The sequence below is a fragment of the Helicoverpa armigera genome, chromosome 27, assembly GCF_030705265.1.
Source record: "Helicoverpa armigera isolate CAAS_96S chromosome 27, ASM3070526v1, whole genome shotgun sequence".
Classification (NCBI taxonomy): Eukaryota; Metazoa; Arthropoda; class Insecta; order Lepidoptera; family Noctuidae; genus Helicoverpa; species Helicoverpa armigera.
In genome coordinates this window covers 3,606,717-3,621,076 of record NC_087146.1, presented here as the reverse complement: position 1 = coordinate 3,621,076, position 14,360 = coordinate 3,606,717, and the positions used below count along the sequence as shown (strand labels likewise).

The window sequence follows — 14,360 nt, the reverse complement described above, 5'->3', positions numbered from 1 at the left end:
GCCTCCGTGGCGCAATGGCTAGCGCGTTCGGCTGTTAACCGAAAGGTTGGTGGTTCGAGCCCACCCGGGGGCGATTATACTTATTTTGTAGATCTATTATAATATGTTGTTGCTTACTTACCTACTTTCTGTATCCAGATACGTATAAAAGCTAGCTATGTATATAATAGCGTATGTATGTAACCTAGCTGTTTCTCATTTACATATCACTCTTCACACAAAAATTAATCCTTTTCTCTCAAGGAAAATACGTCTTGAAGAAAAAGTAGCTTGTAAAAAGTAAAATGTTCTGTCTGTGACTCTAGACTACCGGTATGTTTCAGTAATTTTGGCGTAAAAGCGTGACAGAAAGTCTAAACATGGTATTAGTAGGTAAGGAATATAAATAGTTTAGTAGTCTTGACTTAACTTTGTTAATTTCATTTTAACTGACCTATACCTAATATAAAAATGCAAGTTGACGATATCTCAATACTACCTAAATAAGTACATAAAAATAAATATTAATACGTGGGTTTAAAACTTTAAAATAACCAGGTATGACGTCATAAGGCACAATAGTAAGACCACAAACAAATAAAAATGGCGACCACAAGTGACATATGAATAAAAACTATAAAGAAACTTATTATTACCGCGATAACTGCTTACCCGTTAAAAGTTTAAGCGTGAGAGTTACCGTAATTCCAAAAAATATAGTCGTTTAACAAATGCTTGACAGAAGTTCCACTATTTATAAGAAACTATGCTACTATTAAACTACTTTTGAAGTAACGTTAAACTAAGAATTATATTTTAAGTTAAACTTCCTGATATCTTATTATTGTTATTTTTTTGTTTATCTCGCTTATTTTTACATTAAAATGGGACAACAATCCGACACGTGTAATTGTGTGATTGATGCACCCGCGCGGAGAGCACAACTCACAGACTCCAGGCTGTTAGAGAAGATTTTAAAAAGTTTACAAAAAGATTTCGGCCCGATCCTGAAATCGAACCCGGGACCCCGTGCAGTACTCGCACTTTGCGAACACTAGACCAACGAGGCAGCTTGATATCTGTGTTTGGCAGCTGTAAGACCATTTTTATTAGGTGAATAAAAGTAAAAGAATCGCCCCCGGGTGGGCTCGAACCACCAACCTTTCGGTTAACAGCCGAACGCGCTAGCCATTGCGCCACGGAGGCTGTGTGACTCTCTCTGAAATATTATATTTGGCTGTAAATCAGGAAGATAGAATATTATTAATTCACATACAGATGACAAGAAACCTCTTATAAGCTCGAAAAACATAACATTGATTTTGTATTTTAATTGTTTATGTTTACAATTTTTATGAACCTATTCAACATTTTTAATCTACGCACGTCCCTATATGAGTAATATTAATACTTGATCTAAAGTGAACCTTCTTCTAAACAGTTTTATAGTGACAAAGGTCTTAAACACAGAGGTCTTAATAACCGAAAGGTCGTGGGTACGCAATCAAATGCATTTTATGTTAAAATACGAACAAAATGTGTCACATTTCCTTGAAAACAGACTATTTTGATGCGAAGAATGCGTTTCTGTATGTTTTTAGTAGTTTGAGTCATACATAAGTACGTGTTATAGACTGTTTCCCGCGGTTTCGTTTGTTTTTGATGTAGGTACCTACTTCGTATATGTCATCATCTGCCTAGCCTTTCCCAACTATGTTGGGGTCGGCTTCCAGTCTAACCGGATGCAGCTGAGTACCAGTGTGCCACATGGAGGGACTGCCTATCTGACCTCCTCAACCCAGTTACTGGCAAGCCAAAACGTCTTGGTAAGACCGGTTGTTACACTTTTCATCCAAGCTTAATTAAGCAAATTTTATTTGTCAGCTAATTCTCTGAAAATGCTAAAATGCAGTTTATATTTAAATTCATTATAATAAGACCTTATTAAATCGAACAATTATAAAATCCTCATTAGTTATATGTCACACAGACATTTAAGTCAAAAAGAAAAAAAATGTGAAACGTCGTTGTCAAATTTTTTATAAACACACCACACAATCGCAATATAAAAAAATCCAAAATTAATAATAAAATGCAAAATCCATGCATAGAAGCCGATCGGGACATTAAAGATGATAATGAAGAAACGATATTCAACGCAGAAAATGAAATAGATAATCCTATAGCGGACATATGTCAAGGAGATTTGTATGTCATTGGCACACTATGGATTCAGGCACTTAGAGCTGTCCTAGTAGGTGGAGACTTACCCTTGGTACCAGTAGTCAAAGCTGCTGATAAACCAGCGGAGTCAACACCACAGAAACCACCACCAATGAAGTATGAAGACCTACCAATATACGAGAGCCCACACTATGAATATAAAGACTACATGGCAAGCAAGAAAGCATGTCCCAAAGCAAATGTGAAGATCCTACAAACGTACTTGTACCCAAAAGTGAAGAGCTACAGGAAGAGTTGGGTGGACTCTTTAGAGGAGTTGAAGAAAGATGTAGGGGAAATGAAGGCTGATGCATGTGCATGTTACAATAAAAAAAAGAAAGAAATAAAGACATATTTGAGGGCACCGGAGAATTCTGGGATAAGACAGGCTTTCGTTGTCGCTGGGGCTGCTACAGGATACTACCTAGGTTCAGGCAGGGGTATACCACGAAGGATCTTCTACACAAGCTTAGGAGCCCTAGCATCTGGTGCCGTATGCTTCCCTAAAGAAACTGATGAGTTGTTCAGAAATATGTCGTACAATTTCGCGAAGATGGCTATAGCGTTTTATAACAAGACATGTGGGAAGAATTATAGTTTGAGGGAGAAAATGCCTTGTCCTGACGAAGTGCCTCCTCCTCCACCGGCCAGACCTCCTCACCAGGTGAACCCGTGTCCGAAGCCCCCAAGTGTTCAAGCTCCTCCGTAATTTGAAGTGTCCCTTTTAAATCTCGTTTTATAATAAAAAAAATATTAATTAAAGTCATGGTCATGTTTGGCAACAGTAAACTTTTGAGGTAACTGCAAGTTGGATTTTTATTTTGAAGTTTTTCAAGTAGTTGTAATTATCATTAGTCTGGCTTTTTTCGAAATCAAAAATCGCAAGAGAAAGAGCCGCCATGCTAAATATGTTTCAGTTTTCAATTCTTTTGATTATCCAAAATACGGTTATTGCCATTTCTTACTTCATTAACAACTAGCTGTTTGCTCGTCTCGAATAAAAAGTAAGCTGTCTCTCAGGCTTAAGATTTAGACTGTGTGTAAGTTTAATTGATATCGGTTCAGTTATTTTGCATAAAAAAATATGCGAAATTACTTTTATTCTTCTCCTTTTTGGGAAATAGGTTAAAAAGCCCAACACACAGAGTAACTTTCATATCACAATTATTTTTGTAATTAATGTACCTATAATCATCGGCAGGGATATTGAGCCCTGACCTTCACCTGCGCAGAAGTGATTTATTGGTTTATTGCCTTATGTGTACAGTGCGCAAAGTCCCTACTCTTCCGCCGAGAGCTCAATATCCGTGCCGATAACTATACCACCTCCTTCAACTAAATACAATGCAAAAACACAGCAATGACTAACCATTTTCCAAAGACAATACTCATCTCTCACCAAGCATAAAGCCCACCATTCACTCGACCACACCCAGCCCGTTCCACCAGGGGCCCGATTCTCCTAAGTTAATAATGTCAAAACTGAATAGAAATCGAATCGCAATATGATCGCAATAGCAGTTTTAACCATATCGGGCATTCTGTTACTATATAATATGAGATCAATCGTATTCCAACGACATTCGATTGGTTTGCGATTGGTCCATACGGTAGTTTGCTCTACAATCATATTGCAATCGTAAATCATTTGCAGACAAAATGATTCATTATTGAATGACAGAAAAGGATACAAACGGTTATTTCAAAGAAAAAATACACACACCACATACGCTTCAATCGTAATCGAGTCGTGATGGGATCGCAGTCGAACGTGAATCGTATGTTGCTTAAGTAAAATTAGGAGAATCGGGCCCCAGGGTTACCATTCACAAGACGTATTTTTATTACCGTCACGATTTTGTGTACCCAAGGAGACGATTTTTTAGTCGAGTGAGCAACTAAATGCCGTGACGGTTTGGGTAAGTAGTGTTGATAGAACTTCTAAACTGTTGTGTTTATGTTAAGGCTAAGATATATATGTACAGGGTGATTTTATACCGCAAAATCTTTTAACAATGCATAGGCGTCTTTCCTAAGTATGAGATATATAAGGTTTTACGGGTAATATACAGAACTTGGATTCGAGAACATAGTAAAAACTACCTTTTTACCTTACCTTCACTACCTTTCCTGGACTTGCCTAGATATACCTAATGGCATAATATGTATGTACCTATAGTAGTTTTAATATGTAGGTAGAGTACCTGCTATATAATTATTTCCTTACATCTCAAGGCATCCAAAGATTGTCTATAAGAGATCGCTTTTAGCGATAAGACGTGTATATTGTGTCATCGGAACTTTTTAATTTTTGAATAAGTTTGTATTGTTGTACATAATAAAAAGGAAAATGTACCTATGTAAGGGTAGTACATAAGTGCCTACATAATCTCTTCATGAGATAAGACCTTAAACTGACCAAAGGCTAAAATTGTTCGTGAAATACCGCAAGGGAAGTCTTGTTCCTAACCCCATTGAGTTGCGTATTACGCTTGACCGCTCACAGACAGACAGACAAATTGTTGCTATTTGTATAGATGTGTAAGTTATGCAAACCCCTATGTTACTTGTGCTAATAATGGAAATCTACTATAGGTACCGAGACCTAACTAACAGCCGCACGCCTCAATCGATCATCATCATCATCATCATCTCAGCCGGCGGACGTCCACTGCTGAACATAGGCCTCCCCCTTAGATCTCCACAGATACCTGTTGGAGGCGACCTGCATCCAGCGTTCGCAATGGATCATAAGGTTAAGCAATGCTTGACGCTTTTGTGGATGACTTTCTTGTTATGACGAGTTCCTCCGTGTTTCAGAAGGCACGTTAAATTGATGGGTCCCGGCTGTCATTTGAACATCTTTGGCAGTCGTAACATGTAGTTAAAAGCCAATAAGTTTGACAACCAGTCTTACCAAGGGGTATCGGGTTGACCAAGTAATATGGTTGAAGAGATCAAATAGGCAGTCGCTCCATGTGGCACACTGGTACTCAGCTGCATCCGGCTACACTAGAAGCCGACCCCAACATAGTTGGGAAAAGGCTGAGTAAAACATTTCTAGAGGTCATAAAATTTGTCCCAGTAAAGTGCTTTTACACTTTTTGGCAGAGAATCTATCTATTAAATTAAGTGAACTGTGTCTCTAGTTTAACCTACGATTAGTCATAAAAAAGTAGTTAAATAAACTACAGTAAAGTCGTCTAATGCTTATATGGAGTTTGTACCAGTTTTCAACATGTCCCCTAGAGATTTAAAAGTTTGAATGATTTGGTATAGAATTGGAAAAAGAAATAGTTGTTTTATGGGATTTTATATGCATTTTGCAGGTTAAGTGCATCTGTGAAAACTAACCTAGGAGCCAAAGCTTATATAAAATCGATTTAGGTACAGTTAGCAACAAAAAATCATTAACGCAAACAAAAAAAAAAAGTCGATAGACTTTTAAAAAATAAAGGTAAATATTAATTTTCAGTTGTACCTACTTATGTACAGATATAATCAAAATATTATTTTCATTAGAAAACTATGGACATAGATTTTATATTTATAACACACTTTATGAAGAAAAATATATTTCTGAAAACTTTCATATTTATAAGACACATCTACAACAGCCTCCGTGGCGCAATGGCTAGCGCGTTCGGCTGTTAACCGAAAGGTTGGTGGTTCGAGCCCACCCGGGGGCGATTCTTTTACTAAAGTAGAGCAAAATAACAAGTTCTTACAGAAAGATTTCTTTACGATTAGACCAAGATCCCTTGAAACTTCGCCATGCACCATGTAACTTCTAACTTCTATAACATTATGGTAGGCTACTATTGATCGTTGCAATATTTTAAATAGGTTTCCTTTATAAATTATTTTGTCCATCATCCCAGTTGCCCTTGTAACTGGGCCGAGGAGGTCAGATAGGCAGTCGCTCCTTGTAAAACACTGCTACTCAGCTGCATGCAGTTATACTGGAAGTCGACTCCCCAAAAGTTTGGGAAAAGCTCGGCGGCCGATGTAGCTTCGATCAACCAACCAATTGTGAATCAATGGATATACAACAGCTAGAAGTGACGTCACGAGCCGGACAGGCTTAACAAGAACATCTTGTAACAATACATCGTAAAAATAATGAGGTATTGTTCCCCTTGTACCGTGGTCAGCGGAGTTATACCACTGGATGTGGCTAAGGGCTCATTTCTTGGTGGTGAATTAACTTTATAGGTACATATTGACATAGTTTTGCTTGTTAATTTTGTACCCAGTTTTTAAAAGTTTTTGACCTTTACCTACTTATCATGTAAATGTACTTTTATTTTATTTTTAATATTTACTAGTTTGCGCCTGCAGCTTCGCTCGCGTAGCGTTCGGTTATATCGAGTTTCCAAGAGAATTCTTCAAAAGTCCGGGATAAAAACTATCCTATGTTCTTTCTCAAGGTCAACTCTCTGTACCTAATTTTATCAAAATCAGTTCAGTGGTTAATAGACGTGAAAGCGTAACAGACAGACAGACAGACAGAGTTACTTTCGCATTTATAATATTAGGAGGGATACTTTTTGCATATATGTTACAAGACAATGTACAAAGGCGGACTTACCAGTCAATCTTTAGGTGGAGGGACAATAGTATTATTATTAAAGAGCATTTCCATAACGCCTACATCCACGTACAACTTGCGATAAAACGCATATATAATATAAAAACAATACGCTTGCATGGAAGCGCGAGTCTTGCTGATCCGCCGATTGTAACACAACGCTGCCCCGCGGTGTTGCTTGAGCCAAGCTTGTTAGCTTCCGGGGTGGGCTGGTATTCAACTTGCTGTACAGCTTAACACGGATTTTTCCAAAACTTTCATATTTTCATATATAAATAGCAGCGGCCTAGCCTTTTCCCAACTATGTTGGGGTCGCGGTACAGCCGAGTACCAGTGTTTTACAAGGACTGCCTATCTGACGCCCAACTAAGAGTTTGTGGTATCTGACCTCAACCCAGTTACCTGGAAAACCCAATACCCTTTGGTAAGACCTTCTGGCTTTTGACTACGCGTAACGACTGCCAAAGATGTTCAAATGACAGCCGGAACCTACAGTTTATCGTGCCTTCCGAAACATGGAAGAACTCGTTATGACAAAAAAAAATACTCTTTTTATTATATTAGTATAGATATAGCTCAATAACTGCAAATCACACAATATTATGATCTGGGTTAAACTTAATGGGATATCAACCCGCATCGCTGGATATCCAATATTTGTCAATGAAATACTAATCAGAGTAATGTATGCAAGGGAGAATATTAGTAATCCAATAAATATAAAATAGGGGCACTGTGGGAACGGTATTTTTACCACAATAATTTTCTAAAGACTCGAATTTTGGTAAAAGCGGGTAAGAAAGTCAACTTTAATGTCTAACAAATTAAGAACGATTTTTATACAATTTTAAAAGTCGTTGGAGAAACAGTGTGATGCAATTCATCATCTTATTTGAATAGGTCTTAATATTCTGTTTCTTTATCACTACATATTGCAAATCACGTTAATCATTAGCTAATCACCCTATGTATGTTTGTTACTTAGACGCGCGCAAACGTCTGATATGTCCAATTAGTTTAATATTACCTGCATAGTAGGTAGGTAATATGTATAACTACATCAGACTAATATAGAGGCTATATTTTGTGTGTAAGAGGTAAGTACATACATAGTTCCCTCAAAATGAAATTATGTATAATCATCGGCAGGGATATTGAGCCCTGACCTTCACCTGCACAGAAGCGATTTATTGGTTTATTGTGTACAGTGCGCAAAGCGATCCCCACTCTTCCGCCGAGAGCTCAATATCCGTGCCGGTAACTATACTTACTCTAATTCTGAGTTTTTGACTCTTAACACTATATTTCGCCCTCAAGATAGAGTAAAATATCTCTCCAAAAGAAACATTGTGTAGAGTACAATATGACAACACCCTATTGTTGTAAATCAATTGTCAAATATATACAGGTAAACGACAAACCCCATACATTACAATAGTTATTTTTTTATTAATATTACTCTTATTTTTGTTTAGAAAATATTGTACAAAAGTCGTCTTGAATTGTAGTCGTATTCTGTAAAGGTGCGTACGGATTGCGCGTTCCTGTGTTACGCGTAGTTGGGAAGCACTGTCCACGCGTACATTGGATACGCGTACAGCTCCTGTACTGACCGCCGCGAACCTGTACGCGAGGTCAATCGATCCAGAGCGCTCCGCGAGCCCCAGTCATTCGCCATGACACCGACAAGAACACGCGTGTTTATTCATTTTGCCGTCCAAATATAGCGTAGCCGGCCGCGTGCGTCCTCTTTGACGCGCGACCAAAAACCGACAGACGGTGGCTCGCGCTGCGAGTTGGCTCGCGCGGTACGCGTGCCCCAAGAGTGAACGCGTAGCTGCAGGTATGGACTAGGCGTTCCGGATACGCGTAAACTGAGTACGCGTACCAGGGTACGCGCAATCCGTACGCACCTTAACAAAACAAAAATCATGAAGTGTTAATGTGAGAAAGGGATGAAATGTACGGGTGTATAGTTCCATCTCGTTCCTGCAATGGTTTATGATAGCTAGTACTTAGATCTAGTACTTAGGTACTTAGGTAGTAAAAAACTAATTTAAGGTGCATCGGCCTAGAAGTCAGTGGCAAAATTAGCTTAGGAACATCCATAAGACACCCACAAACAAAAGACACACACAAAAGTTTTTTATTTCAAATTAATTAATATGTTTTCCTGTTTTCCATCATTATATTCTCTAATACCTGGACTTAGGAGATCAGCTACTTAGTACTTAGCTGTGCAGGACATAATATTACAGGGCACAAGCATTTGCGCAGACACAGGTGCACTCCCTATTCCTTCACTCTCATATCTGCACTTCAGAATTAAGTAAGAAAGTAATGCAACGTATTATTATTACAATCCTAAAGTTAACTACAATATCACAGCACTTCATAATCTCAGGTAGCTCACCCTTATTTTTTGTAAACAAATTAATCTTTCACGCACAACTCTGCATTGTATAAGATCAATAATACCCCAGTAGCTGAGAAATAAAAAATCGGTAAAAAAACTTTTAAGTTAAACGGTTTTATCTTATGTGCACTGAAAACTAGAAAATAAAAAAATAGTTACTTACCTGTCAACCTACGTAGGTGGTCCCGGTCATATTAGACTAAAATAAAAAAGTGGGGCCCATTAACTATTGCTGTAGTACTTTCTTCTAGAGGTATAATAGGTGTGGATTGCATCGACTTACTATAATCGTAACTGGAGATTTTGACAATCAATATTCAGCCGTAGCGGCTTCACCAGCGAACGCCGAGCTCATGATCTACCAAAGTATAAAGATATGCTTTGCCATAGGTAGGATTTCACAGGGGCCCCACGTTTTTATTTTAGTCTAATATGACCGGGACCACCTACGTAGGTTGACAGGTAAGTAACTATTTTTTTATTTTCTAGTTTTCAGTGCACATAAGATAAAACCGTTTAACTTAAAAGTTTTTTTACCGATTTTTTATTTTCTAGTTTTTAGTATTTAATAAAAATGCCTACCGAATATTCCTCATTCTATCTAATTCATTTAGTGCATCATTATTACACGGTCTCTTACCTGACAATTTATTACAATCTAATTCCTCCAAGCCTCTAAGCCCTTCCAGATACTTTTTTTTAATGACCCCAAAAATCATCACATGACCTCTCCTGCTGTGGGTCAGCAGCGGTGAGGGAGTGCCAGACTCTTGACTAAAAACCGTTTTGTTCCGTCGTAGGCCTTTTATGTACCAGGGCCGCGGTAACTCTTTCGAACAGTCTCGCAGCCCAGGCAGGCCTTGGCCCTGTTGGGCCCCGCTGGAGTTACTGACAGTTTTCTACTTGTGAAGCCCTTTCATTTGATACCCATATTGGTGGGATTGATAAAAAATTGTTATCCGCCATTTTGTAGCGGCCGCCATCTTGGATTTCAATTTTTTATAGTATATTGTATTCTGCTTGTTGAGCCCTTTCATTTGATACCCATATTGATGGGATTGATAAAATCTACGTTATCCGCCATTTTGTGCCGGCGGCCATATTGGATTTACAATGTCATTGATATTACTATGTTGTATTGTCATCGGAAATAAAGGTGTATACAAAATTTCAGATTAATCGGTTGACAGGAAGAGGGTGAAATTTGAATGACTAAATTTGACCCAAGAAAGAATGAATAAATAATAAAACAAACGGGGTGAGCTAAATAAAAACCGTTTAAAAAAAAACTATTGAAGAAATACTATCTTTTTTGAATGTATTGACAAATATACGGAGAAGGTTCGTGGCTTAGTAAATGCCGCTATGGTCGGCTTGTTGGGGCTGTTTTGTGGATGGGTGACCATTTTAAGATTTTTGGAGTCAAAAGTGGATATGGGAGAGCTTGATGCATACATATTTTAGAATAATTAGGAGAATCTATAAGTATTGTGAGTGAGTGGAATGGAAGGGAGTGTCATGCCCGTTTTCACCAACAATCTCTTAATCTAAGTGCCACTTAGAATAAGGGCTCTCCCAATTTTGACATAAATAGTTATTTATGTCAAAATTGTCCCTTATCCATAGTTATGGATAAGGGACACCTAAACTTTGGTGAAAACGAAATTCTTATTAAATGTTCCGTAAATGCTCTTAGGGGATCCCTTAATTTAGGTATTTGTTGGTGAAAATGGGCATCAGACTCTTATTGAGTAAAACCCGCCATGTTCCTTCTGGAGCCCACAGCGTACCAGGGCAGCGGTAACATTCATAAGTACCAGTGTTTTACATGGAGTGATTAACCTATGTGACCAACTCAAGTCAGTTTCGTGAACATACCGATACCCTTTGGTTAATATACAGATTAATTAATTTAATTGACAATGCGGATGAAAAAATAAGAACAATTTATCGTAGGCGCCGTGGCTTAGTTGGTTAAAGCGCATTTTAATACTAGCAGAAACTTCACACCTGTTCACCTACAGTTTCTCCCGTATCCCGGGGGAACTATTTCCTGCACCTGGATAAAAAGTAGCCAATAAGGTACTCTGAATATAAACTATATGTAGTTTCGAGTAGCGAGGTCAAAGTTTCATCAAAATTCATTTCGTAGTTTTTGCGTGAAAGAGTAACAAATATCCATACTTACATCCATCCATATCTACCTAAATAATATTAGACCTATTATATTAGAAGTCTCAAATGAATCGTTATTATGTAGAGGTAAGTACCTACTTATATAAGATCGTTAAACGTGCAAACTTTAGGTATTGGATCTTAAGCTAAAACAATTTATCTAGACTTAGGACTATGAAGTATTGCGTCTATATACCTACCAATACTCAAAACACAATACTCCTGGGCGATTAGGAGCTAATAATATATGCAACTTGGCATGTAGGTACCTAGTTATTTACTGCATGATTAATATTAAACTATATGTAATATATTAATTATACGGAAGGAATGACAAAAATATATATTTATAGTTATAACCAAGGCCCCGGCGAGATTCGAACTCACGATCTCCTGTTTACTAGACAGGCGCTTTAACCAACTAAGCCACGGCGCCTACAGTTCATTTTCTTATTTTTGCATACACCTTTGAATATGAGTAGGATAATGTGACACTATTTTAAATTCTCAAATAGAGCTGTTTCACGGGACTAACCAGTGGGAACTACTACGCGCACCTGGGTTCATAAACATAACTTATATACGTTCGTGTCCATGAAAATACGTAGAAAAAAGATGTTACGTACCTATTCTTATTATAGTAAGTAATTAAAATTCCTGTGATGTGAAAGTGACAATGAAAGAGGATCTATACTGTTTCAAAAAGATTCTTAATACCTAAGTGTGTACAGGATAAAATTAAAATATGTTTTTCCTCTCAATCATTCAAGTAGGTTCCCATTTTCATCGATTTAATCAAAATACAGCTTCATCCAACCCATTTAGGTACTCCCTTTTACTACACAAAACAGACTCCCTTCCAACTGATTACCAGCCAATAACTTCTAGAAACAACAAAAATATGGCCGCAAACGCCTCTGAATAGCTAAAAGGTCGATATTCACGTTAATTACGGTAAAATTCTTATCTGTTCGCCATTGATACGCCATTAGTGCCGAGACATTTAACTCAAATGAACGCGAACGCCTAAAATACGCAAATTCATGAACAACGTTGTGGGTAGGGGTGGGGTAGTGTCGATAGATAGGTGGAAAGTTGTCGATGAATTTCAAAACTGAAAACTTGAAATATTTTTTGCTAGAATGTTTATTTTTGGTGAATAATTGATAACGTTCCTTATTTATTGTTATTGTTGTTTTTTGATAACCTTATGTATCTATGTGAAAGAATGACTGGAGAATTCTCAGAGAACTAAGGTATGGTAAAAATGTGTGTAACAACGAAGGCCCCGGCGAGATTCGAACTCACGATCTCCTGTTTACTAGACAGGCGCTTTAACCAACTAAGCCACGGCGCCTATGACACAGTGCTCTTGTTTTTCATCCACAAGGTAAATGATATTAATTAATACTAGTATGTATTTATAGCTTGGAGTGGTATGTTTCTTTCGCGGTGACCATCTTGTCATGACCAGTCGTCATGCCGAGTCCAACTTGGGAAAAGCTAGGCAGATGAGATTTTGTTGTTGGGCTATTTTGACAAAGAAACAAGATTGTAATAAATTCAATAGCCAGTTATGTTTACTTAAATCTGTACATTTAGAGATAAATTATAATATGTAAGATTGTTATCACCTATATTTTTAAACAACGCTATACACACGTTCTAGTTATTAACATGACAATTTTGAATCCATAACACTTTATTACAAAAATATCGATACTTTCATTCGACGCTATATAAAACTATCGACACACAAAATCGATGGCGTATAATCTCTAGCGGCGGGATTCGAATTCGATGTTTGAATTTTTAAAAGCCGCCATGATGATGACATTTGAAAAATATTTTATTGATGGATCATGGCTGTTCGTAAATTGATGTTTTCGTTAATTTTAAATGTCTGATAAAGTAAACGGTGGACGTAAATCACTGCTAGATTTAACTAAATGTTATCTTTCTAATATTACTTTACTTAGGTACTTCTGCTAGCGGTTTCACCTAGCTGCGTCCCTTGAGTAGGTACCCATCGCGCACCCGGATCAGAAGTACTCTATAAATAGGTAGCCTTTTCGAAGGAAACATCTTGAGGAAACCTGGACTATACATATAGTCTGAAATCAGCAACCCGCATTGAGCAAGCGTGGTGATTAATGCTCAATCCTTCTCCGTGTGAGAGGAGGCCGCAGCCCAGCAGTGGGACGATAAAAAGGCTGTAACAGTAAATTTATTATATTCTAGCTTCTGCTAGCGGTTTCACCCGGCTAGTAACTGTTTAGTTATCTGATTAGGTATCTGTGACTAAACCGTGTACCTGGATAAAAAGTAGCCTTCCTCTATACAATGGAAATACACTTAAAACTAATAAAATTATTATATATTTTCATCAGATTTTACTAACTATTGATAGAGCAGCCAAAGCCGTTTAATTGCGGGTTTTGCGATGATTGAATTTTAATTGTCTTTCAATTCTTACGCGCCAAACAACAGATAAGTACCTAGTTAGCTTATAGAAATCCACCATAAATACCTATGGAAATTAATCGTTATCCCTATATCGCTATTATTTCTCAGCGATTGATCTCAAAATTCACAATCCGTCGAACCGTGTCGTCTTTAATCAAATCGGATATTCATTCAAATGATACTTAATTTGTTCCATTTAGCCGCCATTACAAGTTAGTAATTTGTATCAATAGGTATGTTAGCTTTATGTATAATTTCGTCAATCCCAACCGTGCAATCAGATAATTTGTACTAAACGCAGAATACAGAAATCGAACACACGTAGTTAAAGGTACGTTTTGGAACCGAGCTGCTGACCGCACGTGCAGCGACTGCATGAAATCGGTCAATATTTGTGGGTGAAAATAGGCAGTATAAGTCTCAAATGAATTATGAGATTTTAAGTTATTGTTTGTAGTGCGTACATAAATTGTAAAATAAATAAATAAATAACGATTTCAAGTAAATACA

The 14,360-nt window shown here is 37.5% G+C and overlaps 5 non-coding genes across 5 annotated transcripts; 2 read left to right on the top strand and 3 right to left on the bottom strand.

Moving 5' to 3' along the window:
• On the top strand, positions 1-73 carry Trnan-guu (transfer RNA asparagine (anticodon GUU)). The gene has a single exon. It is a non-coding gene; the product is annotated as a tRNA-Asn (tRNA).
• A 1,039-nt stretch (positions 74-1,112) lies between these two features.
• Positions 1,113-1,185, bottom strand: Trnan-guu (transfer RNA asparagine (anticodon GUU)). The gene has a single exon. It is a non-coding gene; the product is annotated as a tRNA-Asn (tRNA).
• Positions 1,186-5,818: 4,633 nt separating this feature from the next.
• Trnan-guu (transfer RNA asparagine (anticodon GUU)) lies at positions 5,819-5,891 on the top strand. The gene has a single exon. It is a non-coding gene; the product is annotated as a tRNA-Asn (tRNA).
• A 5,855-nt stretch (positions 5,892-11,746) lies between these two features.
• On the bottom strand, positions 11,747-11,820 carry Trnat-agu (transfer RNA threonine (anticodon AGU)). The gene has a single exon. It is a non-coding gene; the product is annotated as a tRNA-Thr (tRNA).
• Positions 11,821-12,667: 847 nt separating this feature from the next.
• Positions 12,668-12,741, bottom strand: Trnat-agu (transfer RNA threonine (anticodon AGU)). Its single transcript has one exon. It is a non-coding gene; the product is annotated as a tRNA-Thr (tRNA).
• Between the last annotated feature and the right edge of the window lie 1,619 nt (positions 12,742-14,360).